Raw genomic sequence first — 15,401 nt, 5'->3', positions numbered from 1 at the left:
TCCATTTACGAGAGTTTCGCTACAGCTCAGATGATTACATAACAGTCTCCTGTGCCAGGGAGACGCAAATTGCGAGCTCACAGGCATATCAAAAGGCATGCAAATTTAAAACTTATCACCAAGTGCGGCAAGCAAAGGCCTCCAAAGCTCACTGCACTCAGAGGAAAGAAGCATGTTAATGTTAATCTGTTTATTCCCGCGTTCACATCACACAGTTCTTCTTCATAAGAACGTAAAGCGAGGGAGTGGAGTGCAGCAGCAGTGAGCGACTGGACTACTACTGCCAGTCATGCCATCGTCTTACTCTCTCTTACCGACTCCCCTGAAACCCGCAGCTTCGGTGGAAGGTACAGGCCAGCGCTGGCGGCAAAAGACAGCAGCTGCCTATTCCATTTTGCTTTGGTCTGACACAAACCCATCGGGCCCTGCTGCACGTGTAGTTTACACTGCGCATGAAAATACTGTCACACCAGCTCAGCTCTGCCCCACCCTGAGGCTGAAGACATTGCTGAAGCACGCTCAGAATGCAGTGAAAAGCGTCAAGCATAATTTTAAAACTTTACCAAAGACGGACACTTACAGTATTGGTGTACAGTGTGCTGCAAGGGGCCCCTGGAGCTCGGGGCACCGCGGGCCTGCAGGGGCCTTTGTTACGCCCTTGATGCAGAAGTAATCTGACATCTGAGAGCCCCCCTTAACCTGATGGTGATGTTAAAAAAAATCACTTTCTTAAAGCACATGTCTTTCCTATTCTTAAAATGCCAGATAGCAAGAGGCAGTCAGCGCCCATCTACCCCTCTTTCACATGCTTACTTCTGCCCTCTTGAATACCCCCTGGTTTCCCATTTATCGACCTTTAATCCGTTTAAGGTTGAGCCTGGGCAGCGCATGTGCTGCTGTGTGGCATGCTGTATTGGAGTATGGAATTGAAGCCCCGCCCACTCTCTGTCCATATTTGTCATTGGCTTGTGTATTACCCTTCGTAAATTCTGGCTTCTAATTCGTTAATAGGCTTGTTAGTCCCTCCTTAGTACCACCTTGTCGTCATTAATAACCTCCCATGAGGACTGGCCCTTTTACTTTGGTTGTTACACAGTGGTCTTTTTAATCTGTAAGAACTATTTTCTTTAATGAGTTTCTCCTACTGCAGGCATGACATGCTTTCCTGCAACATTCAGCAAATCATGCGTGCTTTCACTTTCTGAGCAGCCCGGGACAATGGCGGCCGCTTCTTTGAAATGAAATAGGTCTCACATTTACAAGTGTTTCAGCTATTGTCATTGTAAATGACAATGCCTTTATTTATGTGTTAATAAGCAAAACAGATAAATAAAAGGCATTGTCATTTACAGAGCCAATTGCTTAAACTCTCGCAAATGCAAGATTTACAGCATTGCAAATTCTTGTTTGGTCTATCGTCAGGCTCCTTTGCTCTTTGTACATTTATCTGATGCAAAAAATACCACATGCTGCAATAGTTGCTTCCGGGCACATAACACAATGACAAGGTGGATTAGAGAGCGGGCTGCTGAAGAATGGACAAAATATATAAAAGGAAAGAAAAACAAGGAAAGAATGGTACAAGTGTGAGCAGAGGTGACTCATGATGGATTTTCTGTTTTTACACTCAATGGCCATTATTTTGAATTTCCAATATTGAGGCAAAAACTTTATTTGCTTTTTAAAAAATATATATTTATATTCGAACAGGAATAATACACAGAACAAAAGGAAACCGACAAACTATATGACATAAAAAAAGTGCAAGTAATAAATAACTACAAAACAATAGCAGGACAAAGAAATTGATAAATCATGATTAACGAATGTTATAAAACCCATTCCATGGTACATTCATGATAAATCTTATCTATAGAATATAAAACATGATTTTCACTGGTTCCCAGTTACAATATGACGGATACTAATTCATACTCCCTAAAATGTATCCATTACATACTATCTGGTCTAAAATATCGAGATCACAATGGAAAAAATTCATTTTTAAAGTGCATACATGTCTGACCGCAGATATGTCTCTAACCATTATAAAAGTGGCAAGTGCATTGTGCAAATATGTTTTAACGGAGACATAAGTATCATATATTCTTTAAAGTGCATTGTGCTGAAAACAAGAATTAAAGAAAAGCACCTAGATCTTATAACCACCTTTCATCTGCAGACCCATTAGAAGAGAAATTCTGCCAAATACCTATGAATCTTGCAATTGCTCCTATACATTTAGCATAGGCCTCCTCTAATCTACAAGTCCTAGAGATTTTACTAAACTAGTGCTCGATACTGGGTTGTATATTGGTTCTCCAGTTTTGAAGAATGAGTGACCAGCCACTGCAATAGCGATTAATATAAAGTACTGATGGTATTTTGTAAAACATTTCACTTCTCCTGAAGAACCGAGTAGCACCAACATAGCTTATAGCTCAATTGTCAAAGACAAAATCATAGAAATATCGGCAAAAACACCTTCCCAGAATTGCTGCAGATTATTACATTCATAAAATATATGCACTCATCCACCATCACCCTCTTTGTTACATCGGAAACATTGATTCGGGCTTATTTGAAACATTTTAGACAATCTCTGGGGTGTATAATATAATAACCATCTGGATAAGAAGTTCATTCTTTTGTAATTAGCGTCTCTAAGTGCTTTATTCGCTAACTTGCTAAGCTGTTTCCATTCTTTGACACTGAACTTGCAACCCGTCTCTGAAAAGTTTTTTTGGAGCTCTTTCATCAAAATCTCTTCAGAGTGGGTCTTTTGATGAAGTAACTGATACCAACAACCAACCCCCACCATTTTATTTGCCATCTGCTTAGCGATTTGACATACCGGCTCACCTATCGTTGAATAATTCGTTTTAAGAAAATTTACTATTTGTAGAAAACTCAGAGAGAGGGCAGTGGTCAATGTAGTGGCCTGCAAACTAACCGTTTCCCAGGTAGTTAATGTTTCATAATTATAAAAATCCCTGAGCTGGGCATAACCCAGTTCTTGGCATAACTGATAGAGCCCTCTAGACAATATGAGACCTCCTACTAAACAATCCTGTATAGGGGTATAGGCGTGAAATACTGGGATATATCGTGACATAAAAAATAGCTGAGTTCTCTCAGCCAGTGTCAATATCACCTTGTATCTTGTTTTTTTAGGGTGTTTCGCCAGACGTAGAAAAACGGGGAGTCCTATAACACTTTCCTTCAGCATATGTATCAATAAAAAATTGTCAAAAACTGAATTTTCCTCACCCAATTGGGAAAGTAAGTTAACTAAAGAGGCCTGATGGTAAGTTGCAAAATGAGGGAGTGCCAATCCTCCTGATGTTACACCTAATTGTAGTGTAGTTATCTTAACCCTGGGATGTTTACTATTCCATACAAACTTCCTAATTGTTTGATCCAACTCCTTAAAATAATAATTCAGAATTTTCAAAGGAAGGTTGATAAAAAGAAACAAAAAAAATGGAAGCACCGACATTTTAACCATGGAGATCCTCCCTATTAAGGATAATTGAAGCAAAGACCATTTATCTAGTAACTTTTTCACTTTCGTGAGCATACTAGTATAATTCAAAGAGAATAATTGCCCAAAATCTTTTGTAACGTGTATGCCCAAATATCTAACTGGATGCAGTGGTTTTAACTGAATAGAGGCTGGAATATCCGAAGGAATCACATTAAAATTTCGGTTTTCGCTTGATTTACTTTGTATCCGCCCACCTGTGTAAATTTTGGGATTTCGTCCAGAGCATTCTGTATATTAACTGCCCCTGCTTTCAGATATAAAATAATGTCGTCTGCATAAAGCTTAATTTTTGCCATCCCCTAAATGGGAGGCAAGATCATTTGGCTTTTCCAAATCCTCACAGCTAGGGGTTCAATGAACAATGAAAACTGAAGGGGGGATAGTGGGCATCCCTGATGTGTGCCACGTTTAATATTAACCTTGCCGGCTTCTGACCCATTGATAATGATTTTGGCTTCTGCACAGCTATATACTTCTTTCAGCATCTGTACAAATTGTGGCGGGAAACCAAACTTTTGCAAAATAAAAAATAAAGCACTCCAATCTACTACATCGAACACCTTTTCGGCGTCCATCATCATAATCACCGCATTAGTCCTATTAATGGAAAAATAATCGATGGCTTCCATTAAAAGATACATATTGGATGCCATCAAACGTCCCGGTATAAAACCATTTTGATCGCTATGAACCAATTGTTGTGAACAGGGAGCTATCCTTTTTGCCCAGATTTTCATGAGCAATTTATAATCTGTATTTAGCAGACTAATAGGACAATAAGAACTGGGATCACAGGGATTTTTATCTTTTTTAAGAAAGACTACTAACACAGATTCCTTAAAACTTTTGGGGATATCTATACCTTCTTTTATTTGATTGAGCAATTTTACTAAAAAGGGAAGTAATTCATCTTGAAATGCCTTATATAACTTCTACAGGGATCCTGTCTGCTCCACTGGCCTTTGCATTAGGCATACTTATTAATACTGATTGAGCTTCTGGAAGTCCTATTTGAGCATTCAATGCCTCCGAAAGCTGCAGTGATAACAGATGTAGCTCTAATGTATCAAAATAACTCATTAGTTCTACCTCATCTATCGCCTGTACTTCTGCATAGATTTGATTAAAATGTGCAAGGAACACCTCAGCGATAGCCAAGTTATCATCTTTTAGCACACCTGTTAATGGATGTTTAATTTGACTAATTTATTGAGCGGCTTTTTGAGATTTTGTGGACCATGCCAGAAATCTTCCAATCTGCTGGCTTTCCTCGTAAAGTTTTTGTTGATAGGCCTTACTCCCTGTAATTTCCTCTATTAAGAAGAAACCCTTCAATTTCTTCTTCGCTCTAACTAGTTCTTGCTGTTGTGTTTTTATAATAGACTCTGGTGTATCTGTTAAGGTTTCCTTTAGTCCAGCCTTTTCCACAGCAGTCTGTAGTGCAGGAATCTTGTGTTTTCGTACATTATTTGATATAGTCTGGCCTCTAAAAGTAGCTTTGAAAGCCTCCCAGACCGTAAACAGGGGGTTGTATTTAAATTAAGCTGAAAGAACTCCTTGATAAACCCTCTGGTTTCTGTCAACCAAGTCATATCTTGTAGTAAGGATTTATCAAATTGTCATCTAGACCTCTATTTTGTAGTGCTACTTAACTTTAATGTAACTGAAACTAAAGTGTGATCTGAAAAAGAATTGGCCAATATTTCTGCCGGGCCATTGGCAACCAATTTATCCACTAAAAAATAATCCAATCGTGAAGCTGATCTAAACCTTGCTGAATAACAGGTGAATTGCGAGAGACTAGGATGGCCTAGTCTCCAAGGGTCCATTAATGAGAAATGTTTTGTGAGGCTGCTTATTAATTTTGCGGTTTTAGGTTTTAGTTGGCGCTTCACCTTATTTGATGTATCGAGTGCCAGATTCTAAATAAAATTTAAATCACCCCCCAAAATTAATATGCCTTTCTTTAGGAAAAGCGCCAGGCTTAGATAAGATTCCAGGCGACCTCCTAAGGCACGAAGTCAGAATTTGGGCATTGTACTTTCTGATACTGTTTAACGCAATTATTCATGGGATGGCACTTCCCCCAACTTGGCTGGGGGCGGAGATTGTGCCCATTTTTAAAAGGGGCTCACCTTTGCTCCCCGCCAATTATAGACCGATCAGTCTGATAGACGTTCCTCAGAAACTCTTTGCGAGGCTTCTGTTGGATCGACTTTTGGACTGGATCGAGGAGAGGGATGTCCTGAGCCCTCTTCAGGCTGGGTTTCGCCAGAAGATCTCTACCGTGGACCAGGTCTTTAGGCTGTCCCTTATACATTGGAAAACAATACAGCTGGAGGGTGGCAGCCTCTATACTGTATTTGTAGATCTAAGGGCTGCGTTCGACCTTGTTCCGCGTGGTAAGCTTTGGGAAGTCCTGGCGAAAGTTGGGGTGCCAGCTGATCTCCTGAATATGATCATCCGCCTCCATACAAACACCTATGCCCGTGTGAGGTGCGGTGCGCAGGGCGTACTCTCAAACAAGTTTCCCGTGGAGAGAGGGGTAAGACAGGGGTGCGTACTTGCACCGACCCTGTTCTGCCTCTTTGTTAACGGGGTCATTGACCACCTTAATGGGGTCCCCAATTCGGATGTCCCGAAGTTGGCGGGAAGGAGGGTCCCAGCAATTATGTTTGCTGATGATACCCTCCTTCTCTCCAAGTCACCTATGGGAATCCAGCGTGTTCTGGATGGTTTTGGGGACTTCTGTAGAGAGCATGGATTGGAAATTAACACCACAAAGACCAAATTTATGGCCTTCAATCCGCCACCCAGGTTTCACCGTATTCCTCGCATTGGGGAAAATGTACTAGACCGAGTGAGCACGTTTGAATACCTTGGTGTCACACTCAACGAGGAATTGGGGTGGGGTCAACATCAGGAGAAAACAAGGCTGAAGCTGGCGCAACATATTGGTGGAATACTAGCAATGGTGGGGAAGAATAGGTCAACCCTTAAACCCATAGGCCCTCCTCTTCATATTTATAGAGTCCAAGCAAGAGGAGCAGTTACCTATGGGAGTGAACTATGGGGTCATAAAATCCTGGACAGCCTGACAAAGGAGGAGAACAGATTCCTTAGGTGTCTAGCAGCTCTTCCTCCGAGTACACCGCTAGTGCCTCTACGACTTGACTTAGGCATTAGACCACTGGAGGAAGAGTTGGCACTTCGTCCTGTGATCTACTGGCGCAGATTATGGACAGTGCCTGAATTGATTCACTATAGACAGGGTCTCCAGGAAGTTCTCAGCTTCCCAAATTCGGGGAATATTCCTTGGCTTAAATTCATAAGGAATAGTTTGATGAGCCTAGGACTAGATGCACTATGGAATGATCCTGGTAATGTTTGTCCCAAATTTTCTAAAAAGGCTCTAACCAAGGTGTATCATGATTCTAAGGCTCCTTTACTCCGACCCTCCAAATCCCTAGGGTCCCTAACAAACCAATTCCTTCTTATGAAGAGTACATACATCTTCGAATCGGCCTTGGATAATGTCTACCCCGTAATAATTAGGAAGCTCTACCTGCAATGGAGGCACGGGTCCTTGCCAATTCGTGCTTTCACTAGCTCCTGGTCCCTGTCGACATCCAGTATTTGCCCGGCAGGCAGCGCAAGTGAGGAAACTGAGCTGCATTTTATATTTTTTTGCACAGGCTATACTGAGCTCCGCAGAAAGTGGATCATTCCGATCTGTAGGAACATGGGCTTCGTAAGGTGCCATCAAGCCTTTAGAATTCTCAAGAGCGAAACGGCCGCGCACATTGTGTTCGCAGTGGCAAAATTCTTGGGGGCTTTCTGGCACAAACGGAAAAAATACCTAAAAATGTCGATCTGATTTATGTATGTAATTAGTATGTATTAGCTGTTTGGATGCATTATTTTTAAAGATTTTATCTATTGTTGCCAAATGTTTTATACTGATTTTATGTGCTTTTATGGATTTATTCCGAAATAAAGTTTTCTTGAACTTGAACTTGAATATGCCTTCCATTCGTACTGCTAATTGATAGATTTGATCGAGTGCTGCAGTATCATCCTCAATAGGACCGTAATAATTAACCAGGTTCAGGACTGTTTCCTGCAACTTTACTTCCACCCAAAGCCATCTATCTCTCCCATCTCGTTGAACATCCTTAACCTGCCAGTCAAGGGTGTTTGTTAGTCAGATCCCTACCCCTCGGGCAGCTAAATTGGCAGATGAAAAATATGCCTGCAGATACTACTTGAGGAGTGCTCTTTGGGGTATCAACCCTGAGATGTGTTTCTTGTAAAAATACAATCTCGGGAGAGAGGGAGATGATCCAATTCAGAAGAGCAACGCTTTTCCGCGGGTTAAGTAATCCATTAACATTACATGTAACAATTTTTATATTTTTTTAGTTTCATCTTGTTTGGCCTGCTGTATTCTGAATTTTTGGTTCCATCTGGTTTGACCTGCGCAATTTAAATTAATTCTAAATAGTTTACATTTTTCCTGTTCATTTTTTACTATTGCTATACCTACCCCCTCTAAAACCCCACCCTCCAGACCTCTACCCCTAACCCCTTGAAACCCCCCCAGAAATGTGGTCATCCCCTCAGGCCCTGCAAACCACATCTCTCCCTCCCCTTCTTCACTATGGGGTGCCCTGTTTATGCACCCTAAGTGATCTACCCCCCCACACACAACAGTGTAGACCTAGCAAACATAAATCAGAACTCAGCAGTTCCCACAGATTCATTTCGCAGTGGAAATCTCTCTCAATAACTCCTGGGCTTCCTCTATGCGCAAAAGCAAATGAAATTTCCCTCTAACCAGCACCCTTAGCTTAGATTGCTGCGCAATGGATGCTTGAGCCCCCCTGTGCTTTAAATAAATACAAAAGCTTCACAAACTCTTTACGTCTGCGAGCCGCCTCTGCAGACATACCTGGAAACCTTTTGAACCAGATGACCACATGATGACGAGCGTGAATATTCCCTGATACACTTTCCTTGACTCCTGTGTTACTAAGCTGATAATATACAGTTGTTTGAACACATACAACTTTCAAACGTATTGGGTTCTACTAACTGGAAACAATTTAATGACCCGAGTGCATTTAAGCCTTGAAGAAGTCCGATTGAGGACGATACGCGTTGGCTGTTTCGAATTTTAAAGAACACGAATAAAGAATAACTCTTAACAAGACAAGATCTGATCGACTTCTTTTATTCTGGGAAAACAACTATTCATTGTAGACCATTCATAACATGGACATGGTTAAATATATTTTATATGTACACACTTGAACCTTTTGAAGAGTGCAGGACTATTGTGTTTATGAAATTTCCCTCTAACCAGCACCCTTAGCTTAGATTGCTGCGCAATGGATGCTTGAGTCCACCCTGTGCTTTAAATAAATACAAAAGCTTCACAAACTCTTTACGTCTGCGAACCCCCCTGCTGACATATCTGGAAAAATCCAACATTTAATGCCCTTGTTGATAGAGAACTGTCTCTGCTGAATCGCTTTAGCCAGAATGTTCCCTTTTATTCTATAGTCAGCAAAGTTAGTCAAAATTGTATGAGGGGGCTTAGAATTAGGAATGGGATGAGCGGGAACCTGATGTGCCCTAGTTAGTGTCAAATCTCCAGTGAAATCCGGGAGCACTTTTTGCTTAATTAATGTTTCAACCCATAGGAGAGTATTGGTTCCCTCACTCCCCTCGGGCACTCCAACAATCCGAAGATTAGAGCAGCGTGAATGGTTTTCTAATTCTTCTAGCTTGTTTTCAAGGACAATCTTGTCTGCCGTCACTGAGTTGATTTTCTGGATCGTAGAGCTCATCTGATCCTCAAGGTGAGCTATCCTTGATTCAGCTTCTTGCAATCTAGCGGTAATGCCTGCAACTGATTCTTCAATTTTTTCAAGCTGAAGATGAAGAGCGGCTGTCTCATGTTCCTGGGACTTTTTCATATCCCTAATCTCATCCAGTATGAGATTAAGTAAAGTTTTAATTTCGATCTGTTGCGTATTAGCTCCGGTAGTTGGAAATTCTGAATTATCTTGTGAGTTTTCATTCTCCAAATTGGTTGTTTGGCCTAGTGATTCCGAGCCCTACTCCATTGTTGCACGGGATGTTTCCTGAAACTGCGGCCAGTTCTCTAGCTGTTGTTTTAAGATGTTTTCTACAGTGGAAGATCAGGAAGCAAAGGCTGATCCAATGAGTCCAGTGGGCTTGCCTGACAGTGCGGCGGACATCCTTCCTCTAGCTGAGTAGATGCCGAGAGTACCGAAGCTGAGGTTGGGGCCCGAGAAGGTGGAGATATGTGTAACATATCGAGAGAATTATTTGCTATGTCTTCTTCTGGTGTCACTGGTAGGGCTGCATTCAGATATTGTGAGCCTTGAACAGCTGAGGGCTGAATGCTCTTCTTTGTGAATAGCGGGAAATCTTTGCAGTTCTTTAGATCCGTTTTTGTTTTTATCCCTGGAAAGGATTAATAGTCTGTCCCTTTTCCCCATCATTATGTCCTTCTGTTACGAAAGTAGGGTCCTCTCCTCCTTGCTGTAACTCGGACTGTGGCTCAGACAGATCTTCCGCGGAGCTCTCGAAACTTGAGTTCAGGCCTGAGGGATTTACTGGGCTAGGTGCCTTAGCCGAAGATAATGTCCCTTTTGCGTGCATTAGACGCTTCTTTGCTTTCAACCCAGTCGCTGCTTCTACTTTAGCTATTGTATTTACATTGCGGTCTTCACTGTGGGGGGGAGTTGCGTCGATCACCTGAAGCTACGCAAAGGCGGGAGTCTCACCCCAAAAAACTTTATTTGCATCGATTTGAATATTCAGTAGTCTGCGTTAATTCTGACTTTGCATCACGTTAACGCGGAAAGTGTATAGGTTTAAAGTGTGGTGAAACTGCATCCGCATGTTATTGTTACTGAATTTAAAATATTGTGCTGCAAAAATACCGTAGCAAGAATATTAACTACCAAAATATGGGGAAGGTAAGTATATGAAAGTGTATAGAGTTACTACACTTAGTTCCACATGTATACCTTGACAGTATGGGGCATATTTACAAGGAGTTGACGCCACCAGACCATCACTTTTTCTGACGTTCTTGTGGCGTTAAGTCCTTCAACTTGTTTACAAGGCAGCGTTAAAACGCCACCTTGTAAACAATGCCCCTATTCACCCAGCACTTAGCATGAAAGGGACATGCAATGGGTGTTGCAGTGGGTGTTCCGCCGCAACACCCATTGCTTTTAGACGCTGCCCCATATTTACAAGGTATGGGGCAGCACCCGAAATATCGCCAGGGAATACCTGGTCTTAAGCAGGCGATATGAGGAGATATGAGGAGAAATGTTTCATTTCTCCTTGTATTTTGCTCTTTCCATGTGTGCTATTGAAACAGCAAATTGCCTGTAAAGATTGTTTATGTGCAGGAAGGTGTCCCTTCCTGCACATAAACAATCACCCCTGCAGTGCAGGCACCCTTGCAGCATGGCACAAGGGTGTGTGGGCTGGCGCTCGGCACCCTTTTTAGCGCCAGCGCTAGGGGAAATGCAGGGGTGCACTGCATTCTTATGAATACCGCCCATCCCTGCATTTTTGAACTGATGGAGCGCGGCATTACCAATTTTGGCATAACACAGCGCTCTGCCAGTTTCTAGTAAAATGCCCCTATGTTTCTTCAAGGTAAGTAAACGGGGAGTGAAGAATAGCAAATCTATATTGACCTATATTGCATTTTCTTTCTGGTATTCAGGCAGTCGAGATCCTGTTTATTATATTTTTGTAGCGCACATTTTTTTGAGCTCACAATTCTGATAGCCATCTTTAAATAAGCTGAGCAAAGGTGCCAAGTTTTACCTTGTGGGCCCACTGCCAATCATTCCAAGACCCTCTCACTAACAACCCCATTGGCTGTCTCTCTCTGACTCAGACCTGGTTGCATAATCCCTTCCTGCCTTCTTTCGCCACACTGACCCTTTGCCCATCCAATACCGGCTTTTCCTGATGAAACAGATTGCATGGTAGGGCAGTGGGCTAGAACATGTACATAGCATTTTTCCATTGTAAGTGAGCAGACTTTACCAGTGACATCCATTGACCTGACATCAGGGTTAGCCAAGAGGCTGGTGGCTTCCAATACGACCATCTCCTCCCGCTTTTTTCATAAGCACCTTAGGTTCTAGATCCCCCGACGCTCAACAGGAAAATAATACGGTCCTTTAGCGCTGCTATCCACCAATCCTTGGTGCCTTCACCTTTCACCTAGACAACCACATGGACAGAGCCAGCGAGGATTGGCTAATCCTTCTTTATGGCTTGAAAACGCCCTAAAAAGTCTCAGGCCCTTTCCATATTAGAACATGCTAGTAAGGCTGACTTGACCTGGCTATGATAAGAGGTGCCATACGTCTCATCTGTTTATTATGAACTGTAATGACAAAAACATTAGGCCTGACTTACTTATTGTGAAAAGCAAATGTTAAAGCCATTGGGCCTTCAAATGCGGTATGTTATTAAACTGTGATAAAGTCTGTAGACAGCCATTTTATTACATAGAATCTCTCCAATGACCGAATTTGGTAAGGGTTTTGGTGTTGGTTACCCACTCTCACAACCTCTGTGGGTAGATGATTTGCATTGGGAATCTGAATAGTATATTTATTATTTTGCAAACTGTTAATCTGTATACATTTGTGGTGTTATGCATAGTATTTAGCTGTGTCTACATATTAAAGTAGTTTTTTAGATCTGGCGCGGCCAATTTAGCAGTGTGACAGGCTTTCGCAAATGCATTAATTCATAAAATATACATGCATACGTAGAGACGGTTTGGGTCTGATCTATTCAACCATTGGTCTGTTTGAATGTCATTCACATTCTTTTTCCGCTAATGACAGGTGAAATAGGTCCTCCGACATATGATCGTTCTGGAGGACTAGTCTTTTATTTTTCCATTTTCTCCTTTTACAGGTCCCTGTTTCTTTTCTTTTGTTCTCCTCCTTTTCTGATGGCCCACAACTCCCTAGAAAGTGCTACAGGGCCACTCTCTTACTGCTCATCTTGGAATGGTATTGTCCGTAGTGTATCATTGTTTTACCATTCGATGGCAGCTGCCACATTTAAAAGTAACGTCGACCATCTTGCATCAGTACAACAAACTTTGCTCAATACCATTTGAAGATGGATTGGATGCCCAATGCAATGTGTAATGGGTCGCCATCTTAGAATGGTTCTTTGCATTGTGTGTTATTGTTTTATTGTTCTAAGATAGCCATCACATCGCTTCTAAATATGGTGGCCATGTTGTAACTTTAAAATAATGGTACACTATGACCAATACTGTTCAAAGACTGCCACAGACTGCTATGTTTAATATGTTACTTATTTTTATTGCATACCTGCCACATTTATGCAACAATATTTTTTCCACTTTTATTCCTTTAGTTTATTCTACTTCCCTTATGAGTTTGTGTGCGTGTTTGTTAAATTGTGAATGCATGAGTGGGCGAATACAGGAATGTGTCATCGGGTTTATGAATGGATGCATAAGTGAAAGGATGAGTGGCAGATGGCATGCATGATCAGTCAGTGTCTGCTTACACTCACCAGTGATCAAAGGCTTTTCATTTACAAGCCAGATCATTTGGCATTGCCAGTACTTGTTTTTTCTATCTGTGAAGAATAGATTAAGGCAGTTACAGCAATAATAACTCAGTGGTACTATACAGCATATATTTTTTTAAATGACACTTTATTAGAAATTAAGGGTCTGCTGTGCTAAAAGACTGGCTGCAAAAAGTGGTTGCAAAATTCCCAAGGACCTTTTACATCCAGTCCATAATTGTGCGATTTGTGTAGTAATATGTCGCATTGCAAAATGTCTAGTCGCAAGGGGTCACAGAATGACCTGCTTAATGAATGTTCATTAGACCAGTCACTATTTACGACCCCCTGGGATTGGCTAAAGGTGTTGGTAATTGATCAATGGTTTGCGACTGAAATTGCTGTTGCAAAGCATTGATACACACAATTCTGCATCACTGTTGGGAGGGTGTGTTCCTTTAACAGCCACTTCGAGTCCTCACAACGATTTAAAATGGGGAAGTACGTAGTAAAATAGCCATTTTCTTGCTCAAACCTTCAATTATGCAAACTGCACAGTTTGTGACTGCAAAATTAGCTTTGTATGTCGGCTACAAGTATCCGAAACTCAACATCAGCACTTTCGCTTCTAGACAACCACTGACATGAGCCTCCCGGAGTAAGCCAAATTAAAAACAATTCTCCTCCCCCGTTCACCCATGAGGTACCAGAAATGCCTGTTTCTTGAGAAAGCTTTAGTTGCTGGGGAGGTTTACAGTTGAGTTTCCTCTAGTTATACCTCAAAATTGAGGGTTATAGAATCCACTTGGAGGAAGCCTCCCAGTGGCTCAGAGACCCTGGGCCTCAGTTATGAAAACTGTTGCATCGCTGCGTGAAAACAGCGATGCAACAGTTCTCACTGCGCCCTCCTTGCAACAGGATGGATGCACCGTGTTTAATGTACGACGCTCCATGTCGCAAGGAGTTACAGATACGTCAGTATTTCTGACGTATCTGTTGGCGAAAAAGTGGCCCAACTCCAGGAATGTGTCCTTTCACATGGGGCAAGCCATGTGAAAGGGCCTGCGTCAGTCTCATGCCTTCTGTGAGGCAAGCGTAAGACATTGATGCAGTAGAGTCCTAGAAGTGGCGCAGTGAAATCTCATAAATTTAACTGCGCCTCTTCTACGACCCTTTATTGGGTAAATTATACTTGACGCAGGTATAATGTGGTGCATGCCTATAGAAAGTGAAGCATCTGCTTAGATGCGTCATTTTGTAAATATGGTGCAACGTGGCGCATTATTTACGCCACTGCAGCGTCACAAAAAGTGATGCAACGACGGTGTAAAAGTGTTGCAGGCCTTCATAAATAAGACCTCTTGGGGCATATTCGCAAGGATCTATTACCTAGTTATTGGCACTTTATCTCAGCCAAAGTCGCGATAAAATTATCGCCCCATTCACAAGCTGGTGCTAACAGCCGATATCACCAGTTTACCTGCGATAGCAGCCGCAAAAAACATCGCCACAGATGACCCCGGCAACTAACGCTAATGAGATGCAGAGTAGGCGTTCCCGTGCAAAAACCCGCGACAACACCACTCCGCAAAATTCTCAATGACGGCGATAAGATCACAAAACATGCAATAAGGTGCGTTAGCTGCAGGATTTTAACACCTGCTCTTACCTGTTGTAAAGTCGGACGACAACCGGTACCAGAAAAGGGAGCACAGCCCAGAACCACACCTGAAGAACAACAGATGCCCTGGAGCAACTGATCATGCAGCCCGAAGCCCCAATAGGGCAACAACACCCACCGTCACCACCCCCAGGACCTCCCCCCTTTAGACAAAGATATTGCTCATCAACTCTACGAAATCATGAACAAAAACAATTTGCCTGAAGTCGCACAATCACAACACCTAACATACAGGTGTGGTCAGAAAAAGGAGAATCATACTTTCATCTTAGAATTTCCAAATCATTTGTTTATTACAGAATAAACCCAAAACAACAATTCAGAAGAGTCATGGCGGGTCTTCTCTGGACATTCTGTAAGTCACAGCCTGCAAGACAAAAATCTAGATAAGAAGGTGCGTCATACAGCTGTTGCTAATAAATCTGGATGCCAAGATTCTGGCAAAAATATTGGCCACCAGACTGCAGCCCCTAATGCCTAGCCTGGTCCTACCGGACCAATCAGGTTTTATTCTGGAAAGATCTCATAATTTAAGAACCATCT

General features: G+C 42.0%; 1 protein-coding gene across 2 annotated transcripts in view; it reads left to right on the top strand.

The window, feature by feature from the left end:
- ITGAL (integrin subunit alpha L) overlaps positions 1–15,401 on the top strand; it is a 394,734-nt gene that overhangs the window by 10,293 nt on the left and 369,040 nt on the right. The window lies entirely within an intron of this gene.

Source organism: Triturus cristatus, chromosome 7, assembly GCF_964204655.1.
Source record: "Triturus cristatus chromosome 7, aTriCri1.1, whole genome shotgun sequence".
Lineage (NCBI taxonomy): Eukaryota > Metazoa > Chordata > Amphibia > Caudata > Salamandridae > Triturus > Triturus cristatus.
This window is presented reverse-complemented; position numbering and strand designations above follow the sequence as displayed.